The sequence below is a fragment of the Mobula birostris genome, chromosome 5 (assembly GCF_030028105.1).
Source record: "Mobula birostris isolate sMobBir1 chromosome 5, sMobBir1.hap1, whole genome shotgun sequence".
Taxonomy (NCBI): Eukaryota; Metazoa; Chordata; class Chondrichthyes; order Myliobatiformes; family Myliobatidae; genus Mobula; species Mobula birostris.
In genome coordinates this window covers 168,502,789-168,518,811 of record NC_092374.1, presented here as the reverse complement: position 1 = coordinate 168,518,811, position 16,023 = coordinate 168,502,789, and the positions used below count along the sequence as shown (strand labels likewise).

Genomic DNA, 16,023 nt, shown 5'->3' with positions numbered 1-16,023 from the left:
ACGAGACCCTGGAAAGAGCATTGCGCCCCACAAGTTGGTGGGAGTTTGGAGGACCGATTCGCGGGAATCGGTCAGAGGCTCACAGGGTGTAAAGGTACGACTGGTGAGGACCTGTTGTGTGTCCGCCCTTGCCTGGGTGCCAGGTTCACCACGGAAGAACGGTCGCATCCGGAACGGAGGGGTCACAGTCGGTGACCACAGCGGGATCAGAAAGCATTGAAAGGTTTGCCTGATACCTCAACTGTATCTCTCTCTCTCTCCTCCCCCCCCCCAACGGTACAACAACAGTGATTACTTCGAACTACACTAGACTGAACTGAACTCTGCTTCACCTTAAGACCGATCATTTTACCCCTAGACTGCGATAGAGCTTGGTTGATTCCTATTACCCTATTTCTGTGTATATGAGTATACTATCATTGCTAACCTGTTACATTTATATCCTTGCAGTTAGTGTACTATATTACTTATTTTTGTTAATAAAACTTTATTAGTTTCTAGTAATCACAGACTCCAACAAGGGTTCCATTTCTGCTGGTTTGACAACCCAGTAACGGGGTACGTAACAACATGTCTGTGGCTGAAAGACAATAAACAAACTTGAACTTGAGGGGACAGAAGTTTATAGATGATGGAATCTGTCAGGAGAGGAAGGAATGCAGGACCAAGTCAGGTGGGAAGGGAAGATGAGAACAGTGTGGGGGTAGGTGGGGAGGGGTCAAATGGAAGAAAGTGTGGACGATGGACAGATGGAGTAGGTAGAGGAGGGGGTAAAAACTGAGCGATAGGGTGGGGTTGGTGTGAGTGTCTATAGGAGGAACTGGATAGATAAGGAGGAGAGAGAAAAGGGACAAGGCAGACCAGGCTACTTGATATTGGAGAATTCAACAGTCATGCAGTTGGGCTGTAGACTACCCAGGGGAAAGACGAGGCACTGTTCCTCAAGGTTTCATCTGGCCTCATGCTGGCAGTGGACAGACAGGTGAGTTTGGGAGTCAGGAGGGGAATTAAAATGGCTGGAGATCCCAGCATCTGCAGTGTCTAGTGTCTTGGGCTCATACTTCTATCCTGGGCCCTACGCAAAGAAGGCACACCAGCTGCTCCACTTCATTAGGAATTGGTGGCGATTCTCTATGTCACTAAACATTTTTATAGATTTCCACAGCTATACAGAGGAGAGCATTTTGACTGGTTGTATCTCAGTTGCTATGGAGGGTCAAATGCACAGGATCGTCCGAAGCTGGAGAGGGGTTGTAGACTCAGCGAGCTCCATCACAGGCATAACCTTCCCCACCATCGAGGACACCTTCAAGAAGCAGTACCTCAGAAAGGTGACATCCCTCACCATACAGGACATGCCCTCTTCATGTTACTACCATTGGGGAAGAGGTGCAGACACTCAAAGATTTAGGAAGAGCTTCTACCATCAGATTTCTGAATGGTCCATGAACTCTACCTCATTATTACTTTTTTTGGCATAATTTTTTAATTTTCAAATCAAAATCAAATCAAGTTTAATTATCATTCGAGCCATACATAGATACAGCTAAACTAGACAGCAATCCTCAATTTTGTAATTTATAGTAACTTTTTTATGTCTTGCACTGTACTGCTGCCAGAAAACAACGAATGTCACACCATGTAAGACGTGATACTAAACTTGATTCTGATTCGGATACTCCACACTGAGATGGCCGTCAGGTCAAAAGCTGCTTGCATTATGGCTCCGGTCCTCCTGGGGGCGCACTTGGCACTGGAATTGGCAGCTGTATTATTAGTGGTGTGGCAGAATGGGAAACAATATATCTTCGTCACACCAGCTGAGGAGTTTGACAACTACCCCTAAAGGGCTCCAATGTGTCAATATGAATAGTAAATGACTTTCATGCACTCTGACATCAGCGATTACAGGAATGAATAAGGGAGCAGATGAACTGCAGTCTATGATAGACCCTGGGCTGTTGGAATCAATGCAAGCATAGATTGTGTGTGGGCCAGTTTAAGCTGATGTAGGGACCGATCTTCATGTAGCTAAACAATGCACTCGCCTTGCAAACTATTGATCTCCAAAGATTAACTTAATTAGCAACCTTTGACCTTGAGCCTTTGAAGAACTATTTAAGCAGCTTTTAGTTTCACATGACTGCTTCTCTGCAATTATTGCCACCAGTAATTGTAATCTTCCGAAAATCATAAAGATACATTTGAGCTTAATGGCAGAAACAAGTGACGGGTCAGAAAGAACGGGGAAATGTCCTTAACTTGTTCTAGTGTCAATGACCAGAATAGAGAAAACTAATGGATGCGGCAGTTAGGTGTTTCTAGATTAAAGAATTGTGAAGGGGGGGGGGAGAGGGAGGGCAACACAGAGAGAGTGATTTCTTCCCCAGGTGAAGGGGGGGAGAGGAGAGACTCCCTTGGTGAAGGGGTGAACAAGGGGCCAAGCAGCTTGGTACTGATGACAGGAGGCCCATCTTCATGCAGAGCCTGGGGCGCACTCCAGAAAGATGCAGTCGAGATCAAATAGAAATGACAAACTGACTCTGACAGATTTTTATCAGGCAACAGTATTGAGTATCACGTATGCAAGGTGCATGGATAAAATTTCACAATAAGCCAGTGACAGCCTCACTGGATGACAAGACACAGCTCTAACTTGTATTTCCACATGTCTAAGGAGGCGGCCATTCAGCCTCTCAAGTCTGTGCCAGCTCACAGAGCAACCCATAACCTACTAATTTCACCTAATCTTCTCACATGTCCATCAATTCTACTTCACTTACACACTAGGGACAATTCATAGCAGCCAGTTAACTTACCAGTCTGCAAGTTATTGGGATGTGGGAGAAACTGGAAGGGTAGCTCCCAAGGTTAGGATTGAGTCTGGGTCACTGGAGTTGTGCCACTACATCATCCTGTAACTATTCTGAAACAGGGATGTAATGCAAATTGTTAAAGATTTAAAGATGAGCTTTATTTGTCACATGTACATCAAAACATACAGTGAAATGCGCCATTTGCGTTAACGACCAACACAGTTTGAGGATGTGTTGGTGACAGCCCACACGTGGTGCCATGTTACCAGTGCTAATATAACATGTCTGCAATTTACTAACTCTAACCTGTGGGTCTTTGGAAACTGGAGCACCTGAAGGAGACCTACATGGACATAGGGAGAACGTACAATCTCCCTATCGACAGTGGTAGGAATAGAACCCCATTCGCTGACACTATAAAGCATTTAGCTAGCCACTGTGCGGTCAGTTCAATCCTCTACCCTCCCACACGACAGCACACACATGAAGACTGTGGCCAGTCTCAATGGTTTCCACTCATAGGGTTCTCACAGCACTCGTCCAGCAGGAGCTCACACTCAGGAAAAAGTAAAGGCATTGCCTTCCTTACCACCCTCGCCCAAGGCACAAGAACCAGTAACCACACTCCAACTACCACTGGGGTTAAAATATTAACTTCGTTTCACTCTCCACAGATGCAAAAGGATCATAGAAAACGATCCAATCCATCATTAAACAAGCCATCCAGCTGGGATAAAATAATCTCAAGTAATTATTCCGAATCAGAATCAGGTTTAACGTCGCTGATGCTTGCTGATTTGTCACGGCTACTTTACCTGAATTTGGATAGTTTGAGGAGCGTGGTGTTACCTGGTTGGATTTTTACATACACCGCACACCGATTGATGTGTAGCTTCTTAGAAGGTGGGTTGCAAGAGTTTTCCATCACACATTCTGGTTGCCCCATTATAGGAAGGACGTAGGGTGCTGAAGTGGTTTATCTGGACTGCAGGCTATGTGCTGTAAGGAGAAGTTGGACGAACTGTATAAGATTATGAAAGACACAGATAGACAGCCAGTGTCTTTTTCCCCTACTGTCAAAATGTCTTTAACACCAGAGGGTATGCTTTTAAGGCAAGAGGGAAAAGCACAAAGGAGATGTTTAAAAAAAAGCACAGACAGTGGTGGGTGCCTGGAAGGTGTTGCTGGGTGTGGTGGCGAAGACAAATATAATTGAGGTATTTAAGAGGTTCTTACATGAATATGCAGTGATGGAGCGATATGGACTTGAAATTACAGGCAGAAATTACTTTAATTAGTTCAGTACAACATCATGGACTGAAGACGCATTCCTGAGCTATACTATGTTGTGTGTTCTAAAGAATGATTGACACTCAGCGTGGCTTCACCACTAATGGTATGGGCCCATTACCCTGGAATGACTGTGAATTGATTGAAAAACTTTGAGATGATAAGTGCTGACAGCTCAAAGAAACCTATTCAGCAATATTTATCTTGATCTTAGGCGACACGTGAGTTTTACCCAATGATAACAAAAATGAGAAGTTCATTCATACAGATTTTTGAATAAAACTTTGTCACAAATAGAGAAAAAACATTTCCCTCCTTAGCCTGTCACCATGCCGGAACTCCTAAAAATCTCTCCAAATGTTTACTTTTCTGCAAGAATGAGAACATAAGCAGTAGAAATGGAACAGGAAACACGCCCATTTTCACCCCAATTCCAAAGGGACTGGAAGATACAAAAGCCTAACATTGCACGTGCTGGAAACCTGAAATAAAAATAGAAAACTTGGCAGATTCCAGAAGGCCCAGACAGATGGACTGGAAAATTACAGACTGCAAAGAGAAACAGAAAATAAATGAGTTACCTGGAAGAAAGGTTATTTTTTCTTACACCCATATCCTTTACTTTAACAAAAGCAGGAATTGGGGGATATGAGTGGAGGTGTGATCATGCAGCAGAAAAAATGCAAAACACAGCTCATTTCAGGAAACGGTTAGACCAAGTGCAGGAACAGGCTTAGGTTAAACATAAACCCAGAATCTGTAACTAAAAGGTGATTGAAAAGGCAACTGAGGTGGATTGGTCTGCCCTGATTAGCCTTCAGGAAGGAAATATACATGGAAAGGGGAAAGAAATGAGGACTGGAACCACTGCAGTTTATTTTAATATCCTATGTAGGGTGTGAGGTGCAAGGACAAATTTTGTTCTCATCTTCAGTGCCGCTGAGAAGACAGTGGTGAATCACCTTTTCGAAGTTTCACAGCTATTCTAAATAAAATATTCTCTGAATGCATTGGCAAGGAGTTCCAGGAAGTAAACCCAATGATGATGACAATACCGTATATTTTAGTTGGCACATGCTACATCTGGTGCAAGAAGCAAAATGCTTAAGTTAATGAATCAATTGAAGCTAAATTTTCTGGTTTGTCCTGGGTGATGTTACATTGTTGGAGCTGCACTCACCCAGGCAAGTGGAAGCACAATGGACTCCGGAAAACAAACTGTCAGGGGGGCATCTGCAGAGTGAACTGGACAGTCGATCTTTCAGGTCAAGATCCATCATCAGGATTGAGATCTCTGTCTGGATGAAGTCAAGTGTATCCTATCACACTCATTGAAGTCACTGAAGACTGGTGAAATCCCCAAGGGCTGGAGATGGGCTAATGTTCTCCCAGTATGCAAGAAGGGTGACTGCACTGACCCTGATAGCTATAGCCCAGTAAGCTCAACGTGTATCGCAGGCACGATAATGGAAACAATAATAAAGAATAAGATGGAAAAGCAGCTAATAAAAACAGGCTTGTTAGCAGAAAGCCAACATGGGTTCAGAAAGGGGAAATCATGTCTTACTGATATGCTGGAGTTCCATGAAGAGGCAACTAAATTTATGATAACAATAGAGTGGTTGATATAATTTACTTGGACTTTCTGAAGGCTTTGGACAAGGTACCCCATGAGAGGTTAATAATCAAATTACAAGAGGTAGGAATTCAGGGTGCGAATGTAGAATTGTCTCAAAAGCAGAAAACAAGTTATGGCGAAAGGATCATTTTCACACCTAGAAGATGTTAAAGGTCTGGTTCCACAGGGATCGGTTTTGGGGGCCACTGCTGTCTTTAATTTACACTAATGATTTGGATAAGCACATAATGAATAAACTAGTAAAGTTTGCCAGTGACATAAAATTAGGGGGACGGGCTGATAACATTCAGGCAGCAGAATCCATACAGTTAGATCTAAACAAAATCCAGATGTGGGCAGGTAAATGGCAGATGAAGTTTAATGTAAGTAAGTGTAAAGTCTTACATATAGGAAGTAGAAATACTAGATATAAATATACAATGGGTGGGGGTGGGTCTTGAGTTAGAAAGTGGACTGTGTGAGAAAGATTTGGGCATCCTGGTAGACTCATCACTATCAACATCCAGACAATGCACAGAAGTGATGAGGAAGACTAGTAGAAAGTTGGGCTATATAATGCGCTCAGTGGAGTTCAAGTCTAGAGACCGTCCCCTTAAGCTGTATAATGCACTTGAGGCCACACCTTGAGTACTATGTACACTTTTGGTCTCTATAGTTTGTGAAGGATGTAAAGGTACTGGAGAGAGTTCAGAGAAGGGCAATTCGATTCATTCCAGGTCTACAGGGTATGAGCTATGAAGAAATTTTGAAAGAATTAAATCTTTTCAGCCTACGTAGATGTAGAATGAGAGAAGACATAATAGAAGTGTTCAAAATCCTTAAGGGTATAAGTAAAGTGGATGCCAGCTGCTACTTCAAAATTAATCCATCAAAGAGGACATGGGGACATAGGTGGAGGCTGGTTAAAGGGAGATTTCAGACTAACATCAGGAAGCATTCCTTTACACAGCGAGTTGTGAACGCATGGAACAAACTACCTAGTTGTGTAGTTGAGAGTGTCACCTTAGAGACTTTCAAATCTGATCTTGATAGTTATTTCAATACAACATGTGAATAGGAATTTGGCAAGCTTTGTTGGGTTGATAAAAGTTGGCTAGTAATTTTTGTGGCAGGATAGCTCTCCTTAAGCACCTCAGGTAGTATAGTGGCTGTTGTGCCTTCCCTACTTTTGAGGTTGTGTTGACGGACCCAGAGAGCTCCTTGGTGATGTTCATCCCTAAAAACTTGAAACTGAAGATCCTTTCCGCTACCTCACTATTTATGAATAGTATCTAGCTAACAATAAGCTAATTATAACCTCTGCTTCCATGACATATGTAAAGATTTCTGCTTCAATAAGTATCATTGACACAGAATCCCTTGGTTTAACTAAACTCTGCAGAAAGATATCCCACCTGACGTTTCTCTGTATTGGTGTATCTTCCCTGAGACCCTTGTGCTGCCTCCCCAAAGTAGGAGGAAATAACTCATGACCTATATCACAGAGTTAACAATCTTTGATTAATCTACACTTCCCTTTTCTTCTGCGGTGGAAATAAATCAGGAAGTTCAGTACCTAGATACAGTGTCATTCCCCTGCAAATACCTGAACTGGACATTCTTAATGGATTCAATGTGCATAAAATGCTCTTACCAATCTTTGGAGCTAAATTATCTGTTTTCCCCAAGTCTTGAACTTCAAGGAATTATCTACAAAATTCTAATTTGAAGTACTGAGTTCTTCCTGCTGTTTATATGCTGCTTTAAGACTATAGATGTGGTTCAAAGTTTAAAGTAAATTTTGTTATCAAAATACATATATGTCACCATATATAGCCATAAGATTGATTTACTTGTGGACATGTTCAGTAAATCTATAGAATAGTAACTTAACAGAACCAATGAAAGATCAGAGTGCAGAAGACAACAAACTGCAAATGCAAATATAAATAAATAACAATAAGTAATAACAAATAACAATAAGACAGAGATGGTAAGAATTGGAGGAGATGGCAGTTGAATGCGTGGCTGAGGAGTTGGTGCAGGGAGCAGGGTTTTAGATTTTTAGATCATTGGGATCTCTTCTGGGGAAGGTGGGACCTGTACAGATTGGATGGGTTGCACCTGAACTCGAGGGGGAGCAATATCCTTGCAGGTAGGTTTGCTAGCATGGTTCGGGAGGGTTTAAACTAATTTGCGAGGGGGATGGGACCCAGAGCGATAGAGCAGTGAAAGAAGTGCATGGAGTAAAGCCAGATTTAACATACAGAGAGGCTTTGAGGAAAGAGAAGCAGAATAAACAGTGTAAAGACAGTAAGGTAGAAGGGCTGAAATGTGTGTACCTCAATGTAAGAAACATCAGGAACAAAGGTGATGAACTGAGAGCTTGGATACATACATGGAATTATGATGTAGTGGCCATTACAGAGACTTGGCTGGCACCAGGACAGGAATGGATTCTCAATATTCCTGGATTTCAGTGCTTTAAAAGGGATAGAGAGGGAGGAAAAAGGGGACGAGGGGTGGCATTACTGGTCAGGGATACTATTACAGCTACAGAAAGGGTGGGTAATGTAGCAGGATCCTCTTTTGAGTCAATATGGGTGGAAGTCAGGAACAGGAAGGGAGCAGTTACTCTACTGGGGGTATTCTATAGGCCCCCTGGTAGCAGCAGAGATACAGAGGAGCAGATTGGGAGGCAGATTTTGGAAAGGTGCAAAAATAACAGTGTTGTTATCATGGGTGACTTTAACTTCCCTAATATTGATTGGCACCTGATTAGTTCCAAGGGTTTAGATGGGGCAGAATTTGTTAAGTGTGTCCAGGATGGATTCCTGTCACAGTATGTGGACAGGCCGATCAGGGGGAATGCCACACTAGATCTAGTACTAGGTAATGAACCGGGTCAGGTCACAGATCTCTCAGTGGGTGAGCATCTGGGGGACAGTGACCACCGCTCCCTGGCCTTTATAATTATCATGGAAAAGGGTAGAATCAAAGAGGACAGGAAAATTTTTAATTGGGGAAAGGCAAATTATGAGGCTATAAGGCTAGAACTTGCGGGTGTGAAGTGGGATGATGTTTTTGCAGGGAAATGTAGTATGGACATGTGGTCGATGTTTAGAGATCTCTTGCAGGATGTTGGGGATAAATTTGTCCCGGTGAGGAAGATAAAGAATGGTAGGGTGAAGGAACCATGGGTGACAAGCGAGGTGGAAAATCTAGTCAGGAGGAAGAAGGCAGCATACATGAGGTTTAGGAAGCAAGGATCAGATGGGTCTATTGAGGAATATAGGGAAGCAAGAAAGGAGCTTAAGAAGGGGCTGAGAAGAGCAACAAGGGGGCATGAGAAGGCCTTAGCGAGTAGGGTAAAGGAAAACCCCAAGGCATTCTTCAATTATGTGAAGATAAAAAGGATGACAGGAGTGAAGGTAGGACTGATTAGAGATAAAGGTGGGAAGATGTGCCTGCAGGCTGTGGAAGTGAATGAGGTCCTCAATGAATACTTCTCTTCGGTATTCACCAATGAGAGGGAACTTGATGATGGTGTGGACAATATGAGTGAGGTTGATGTTCTGGACCATGCTGATATTAAGGGAGAGGAGGTGTTGGAGTTGTTAAAATACATTAGGACAGATAAGTCCCCGGGGCCTGACGGAATATTCCCCCGGCTGCTCCACGAGGCGAGAGAAGAGATTGCTGAGCCTCTGGCTAGGATCTTTATGTCCTCGTTGTCCACGGGAATGGTACCGGAGGATTGGAGGGAGGCGAATGTTGTTACCTTGTTCAAAAAAGGTAGTAGGGATAGTCCGGGTAATTATAGACCAGTAAGCCTTACGTCTGTGGTGGGAAAGCTGTTGGAAAAGATTCTTAGAGATAGGATCTATAGGCATTTAGAGAATCATGGTCTGATCAGGGACAGTCAGCATGGCTTTGTGAAGGGCAGATCGTGTCTAACAAGCCTGATAGAGTTCTTTGAGGAGGTGACTAGGCATATAGATGAGGGTAGTGCAGTGGATGTGATCTATATGGATTTTAGTAAGGCATTTGACAAGGTTCCACACGGTAGGCTTATTCAGAAAGTTAGAAGGCATGGAATCCAGGGAAGTTTGGCCAGGTGGATTCAGAATTGGCTTGCCTGCAGAAGGCAGAGGGTGGTGGTGGAGGGAGTACATTCAGATTGGAGGATTGTGACTAGTGGTGTCCCACAAGGATCTGTTCTGGGACCTCTACTTTTCGTGATTTTTATTAACGACCTGGATGTGGGGGTAGAAGGGTGGGTTGGCAAGTTTGCAGATGACACAAAGGTTGGTGGTGTTGTAGATAGTGTAGAGGATTGTCAAAGATTGCAGAGAGACATTGACAGGATGCAGAAGTGGGCTGAGAAGTGGCAGATGGAGTTCAACCTGGAGAAGTGTGAGGTGGTACACTTTGGAAGGACAAACTCCAAGGCAGAGTACAAAGTAAATGGCAGGATACTTGGTAGTGTGGAGGAGCAGAGGGATCTCGGGGTTCATGTCCACAGATCCCTGAAAGTTGCCTCACAGGTGGATAGGGTAGTTAAGAAAGCTTATGGGGTGTTAGCTTTCATAAGTCGAGGGATAGAGTTTAAGAGTCGCGATGTAATGATGCAGCTCTATAAAACTCTGGTTAGGCCACACTTGGAATATTGTGTCCAGTTCTGGTCACCTCACTATAGGAAGGATGTGGAAGCTTTGGAAAGGGTACAGAGGAGATTTACCAGGATGCTGCCTGGTTTAGAAAGTATGCATTATGATCAGAGATTAAGGGAGCTAGGGCTTTACTCTTTGGAGAGAAGGAGGATGAGAGGAGACATGATAGAGGTGTACAAGATAATAAGAGGAATAGATAGAGTGGATAGCCAGCGCCTCTTCCCCAGGGCACCACTGCTCAATACAAGAGGACATGACTTTAAGGTAAGGGGTGGGAAGTTCAAGGGGGATATTAGAGGAAAGTTTTTTACTCAGAGAGTGGTTGGTGTGTGGAATGCACTGCCTGAGTCAGTGGTGGAGGCAGATACACTAGTGAAGTTTAAGAGACTACTAGATAGGTATATGGAGGAATCTAAGGTGGGGGCTTATATGGGAGGCAGGGTTTGAGGGTCGGCACAACATTGTGGGCTGAAGGGCCTGTACTGTGCTGTACTATTCTATATTCTATGTTCTATGTTCTAATAAGAACATGAGATAATGAGTCCTTGAAAGTGAGATTATTGGTTGTGTGAACATTTCATTGCCGGGGCAAGTGAGGTTGAGTGTAGTTATCCCCTTTTTTTCCAAGAGCCTGATGGTTGAGGGGTAGTAACTGTTCTTGAACCTGGTGGTGAGAGTTATAGGGCATTCTACCTGATTGCAGCAGTGAGGAGAGAGCATGACCTAGGTGGTGGGGATCTCTGGCCATGGATGCTGCTTTCATATGGCAGCGGCCTATGTGGATGTGCTCAATGGTCAGGTGGGTTTTACCCATGTTATCCATGACCTTTTGTAGGATTTTCTATTCAAAGGCATTGGTGGTTCCACAGCAGGTTGTGAAGCGGCCAGACAATAGACTCTCCACTATACATCTACAGAAGCTTGTCAAAGTTTTAGATGCCATGCCGAATGTCTGCAGACTCCTGAGGAAGTAGAGGCACTGCTGTGCTTTCTTCGCAGTTGCACTTACACACTGGGTTCAGGGTAGGTCCTCAGAAATAGCAACACCCAGGGGTTTAAAGTTGCTGACCCTCTCTACCTCCGATCCTCTGATGAAGACAGGCTCATGGACCTTTGGTTTCCCTCTCCTGAAGTCTATGATCTTTGTGTTACTCCCCATCTCACTTTCTCCTGCTGTAGGGGATCCAGCGGAAATGCATGATTGCAGGTGCTGGAATCAGGAACAAGACAAAATCTGCCAAATAAATCCAATGGGCTGAGCATCGTTCCTGACAGAGTTTCGATCTGAAATGTTGACAACTCCTTCCTTCACGCCCAAAGAAGCTGGCTGACCTGCTGAATTCCTCCAGCAGACTCTTCAGTGCTTGGGGATCCAAAGTCATAGTTGAGTTTATTGCCATTCGCACAATACATGTATGCTCAGGTGCAGTGAAAAACTTACTTGCAGCAGAATCATAGGCTACCAAGATCATTAAAACAGCATTCACAAGAAAAACAAACTAACTATAAATTAAGCACACATTTTACAAGAAAAAAATCAAATTAGAATTTTAAGAAAGACAACTTTAGTGGATAGTGATCAGAGTGTTAGGATTTTGCCAGTTGGCTCAAGAACTGAACGGTTGAAGGGAAGTAGCTGTCTGGAGCATCAAGCACCTGTACCTCCTGCCTGTGTTTAAAATCTGATTTCAAAGTTGCCCCTGATTATCTTCGGTATTGATAACTTTTAATGCACCGTGGTCCTCCCTTTGTGGTGTTCATTCTCTGGTTGTACATGGGGTCCATCTTACATGGCATGAACTTCTCATCACTCAGCCTGAAACATCAATTCCACCCCTCCCTGTCATAAACTCTGTAATCCTTACTGCAAGCTGAGTGCATCCTTAATTACACTTCCTAAAGCATCCATTCCTGTGACAGGAAACAGACAGTCTCAAACTCCTAGTGTTTTGTGTGCACTGTGCTGTGAGCTTCAGATCAGAAATTTCAGAAGGCCTTCAGTTCAACTTCAGGTCAGGAAGAGGCTTCCCTATCACTCTAGTCAGTGATTATACCAATCTATATATTTGTCAATGACACCACTATTATTGGTAGAATCTCAGAAGGAAATGAATGAGATAGATCAGGAGTGAACTACCCTTCCCACCATCAAGGAGGTGTCATCCGTCACTAAGGAACCACACCATCTGGGACATGCCCTCTTCTCATTCCTGCCATCCAGGAGCATGAGGACCCACATTCAATGATTCAAAAACAGCCTCTTCCCCCCGCCATCAGATTCCTGAATAGCTCATGAACACTACCTCATTATTCCCTTTCTCCTGTACTATACGTTTACTTTCATAATTTATAGATGTTTATGTCTTTACACTGCTGCCATGAAACAACGAATTTCGCACCATACGTCAGTGACAATAAATCTTCATCTGATTCTAAAATGTTGCTTCTCTGCATCATTATGTTCCCAGCATTGATGTACACTGGCATCGGTTCAGTAATACTCCCATTTAAGACCTCTACCCTGAAGTTCCCTCCATGGTCTGGGTAACCCTATCTCTGTAGTCTCCTTCAGCCCTCTGACCCATGGAGATTTTTGGATTCCCTCAGTCTTGCTATGTGCAGCTGCACTTTTAACAGCCAGGACTTAAACTCCAGAATTCCTGCTTAAAGTCCCTCTGCTTCTCTCTCCTCCTTTATTAGCACTGGGATATTATTGTCACATGTACTGAGATATAGTGAAAAACTTATCGCGCGTACTTATCACAGATCAAATCATTAGAATGTGCATTGAGATAGAACAACAACAATGCAGAATTAAAAGTATGACAGCTACAGAGAAAGTGCCGTGCAGGTAAACAAGGCAGATTGTAAGGTCGAGAGTCCATCTATTGTACAAGAAGCCCATTCAAGAATCTGATAACAGTGGGGCAGAAGCAAACTTTGAACCGTGTGGTACACACTTTCAGGCTTTTCTACCTTCTGCCTTATGGAGGAGTGGAGAAAGAAGGTCTGGAGTGGCTGGGGTATTTGATAACACTGCCTGCTTTGCTGAGACAGCGAGAGGTGTGGACAGAGTCCACGGATGTCTCCACGATTTCCTGCAGTTAGAATTATGCATCAAAAAAATGGTAAAGATTGATGGGGTCATGCCAAATTTTAGTCCTTTGAGGAACTAGAGGCATTGGTGTGCTTTCTTGGCCATAGAATCTAGGTGGTAGGGCCAGGACCACCAACTCTAAGATCCACCTTCAACCCGACCTCCTTTAGCAAGATTCCTTCACTTTCTCCATATAATCCACGGGTGAGTACACTTCCAATTGATTATTATTACTCCTACAAAACACTTTGAGATAATCTTCTCACATAAAGGTGTTGTCGTAGAGTATTTCACTAAAACAATGCAGTGATGAACACGTGGATTGGCTGCACGGTCAGAGTCCCATATGTACTTACTGTGTGTGTACAACTGATCCTATCCGCACAACGTGAACCATGGACCTGGCTACGCCTCGGGTCAACCTTCAGAGAGCTGGGTTTCATCCTGACCTGGAGTTTCCCTCTGATCAGTGGGGTTCCTCTGGGTGCTCCAGTCCCCCCTTCTAGTATTTCCAGTTTGTGGACTGCAATATTCTCATTTTAGTCTGGTGATGTGCTAGTTTACTGAGCTCAGACCCTGGGGCTTCCCAACTTTTCCACTCAGATCCTTGCAATAAAGGAGATTTCAGGCGTTTCATTAGCTGCTTCTCTCCACGGTCTGAGACTGCTTTGAGCTTGAGTGATGGAGGTCTCCATTTATGCTGCCCAGTAAGAGTTAAAACACAACCTTGAGACACCTTGCTGCAGAAGTGCTTGTGCAAGACCTCTGGAAGTTCAAAGATTAAAACTTCCTGAATCTAGGAATACCCCTTGTTGTCAAACAAGGATTTTTGGAAAACAGGAAGCAGATTTTCTGTTGATAACAGAAGCCAATGTGGATTTGAAAGACTTTGGGCCTTCAGATTGATATTTTGAAATTTTGTACCATTAATTCAAAACAACATTCAGAGGGACGGGATGTAGAGAGTCATTTCCTTGCATTGTAATGCTGCTTAAGGTCAATGGAGAGTCTGAGTGGAATATTCCAGACGGGGCATTGTTACACTAGGAGGCATTACAGTTAACCCTTTCGTTGCTACCACACTCATTAACAGCAAATGAGAAGACTTACATTTGGATGGACACCTTCAAAAACTATGTGCATTTTAAGACTTTCATTCAACACTGGGGAATGCGTAGCCATATAGGAAATTGATACATTGGTATCAAGGCACTGCGAAAAACTTTGCTTTGCATGCCATCCATAGAGAACATTTCAAAATATAAGCACTTTGAGGTAGTACATGGGAAAAGCAATAACAGAGTGCAGGATAAAGTGTTACAGTTATGGAGAAAGTGCAGTGCAGGCAGAGTCATAATGAAGTAGATGGTAAGGTCATGGGTCCATCTCATCCTAACGGGGGGCCATTTAATAATCTTACAATTTAATTGGAGAGAATTATGGAGAGTTCAAATTATGGAGAGGTCTGTGTTTCCCCACTGAAAAGTCAATGACTCTTAGCTCCTTGGTGGTCTACTAGCTCAATGAAAGTAGTACGATGATTGTAATATAATAAACAGAAACTTAAGAGACTGCAGATGCTAGAATCGAAAGTCTTGATGTAGGATTTTGACCCGAAATGTCAACAATTCCTTTCCTCTCACAGATGCTCCTCAACCTGCTGAGTTTCTGCAGCAGGTTGTTGGTTGTGTCAAATAATAAATAATTGGCTAGGATAACAGAAGCAGAAGAAGATACGAACTTGCATAAAAACGCAGAGGTAATAAAATCAACACACAGAAAAAATGCAGGTGAACGCAGCAGGCCAGGCAGCATCTCTAAGAAGAGGTACAGTCTACGTTTCGGGCCGAGACCCTTCACCAGGACCAACTGAAAGAAGAGCTAGTAAGAGATTTGAAAGTGGGAGGGGGAGGGGGGGATGTCAAGGCCTTAACCTCATTGCCCCATGACAGCTGTTTAAAGTTCTCCACAAAGTTCCGCTCACTCTGCTCCTTCCTCATGCCCCCCAGTAAAGTCTTCCCTTCCTGATTTTCTCCGATTCCCCTTAGAAAGTCCCCATCAAATCTGCTTGCAGCACTTTCTCAGACGGTGCGTCCCAGAACACTACTCCCCGTAAGGAAAAGTTTGCTCACCTTTGCTCACTTCCTCTGTTGACTACCTCTGCTCCCTCTCTCAAACTCTTGCAACCACATTGATGCTAAAGTTCTTCGTTTGTTGTGATAAATGACTTGTAGAAAGGAAATGCTCAGAGCGTGACATCCAATTGCTAACGAAACAAAAACTTGAATCGGTTCCAAATACTAATCCTAACTTTAGCTTCTCAAGGCCAGATTGCAAAAACTCTACTCTGTACTCTGACCTGTACATACACACACGCACATTCACACATGAAAGTCATCTCTCCGCTGAAGAATAAAACCAAACATTTCTGATTAAATCACCAAGCATCATTCAGAGATGCTCCTCTGGGGCTTTTGTTTTTCTTGGATAGGTGCAGTTCCTTGAGTGGTTAATTACCCTGGATAAGTC

General features: G+C 43.4%; 1 long non-coding RNA gene across 3 annotated transcripts in view; it reads right to left on the bottom strand.

The window, feature by feature from the left end:
• The window catches only part of LOC140198018 (uncharacterized), a 34,199-nt gene extending 18,361 nt beyond the window's left edge, over window positions 1-15,838 (bottom strand). For 2 of the 3 annotated variants that reach the window (XR_011886087.1, XR_011886085.1), the window contains exon 1: window positions 3,666-3,751. This is a non-coding gene — a long non-coding RNA (uncharacterized lncRNA). Of the gene's footprint in view, window positions 1-3,665; window positions 3,752-15,626 lie in introns of those variants that run through there. The other variant, XR_011886086.1, reaches the window with a different exon arrangement.
• Between the last annotated feature and the right edge of the window lie 185 nt (window positions 15,839-16,023).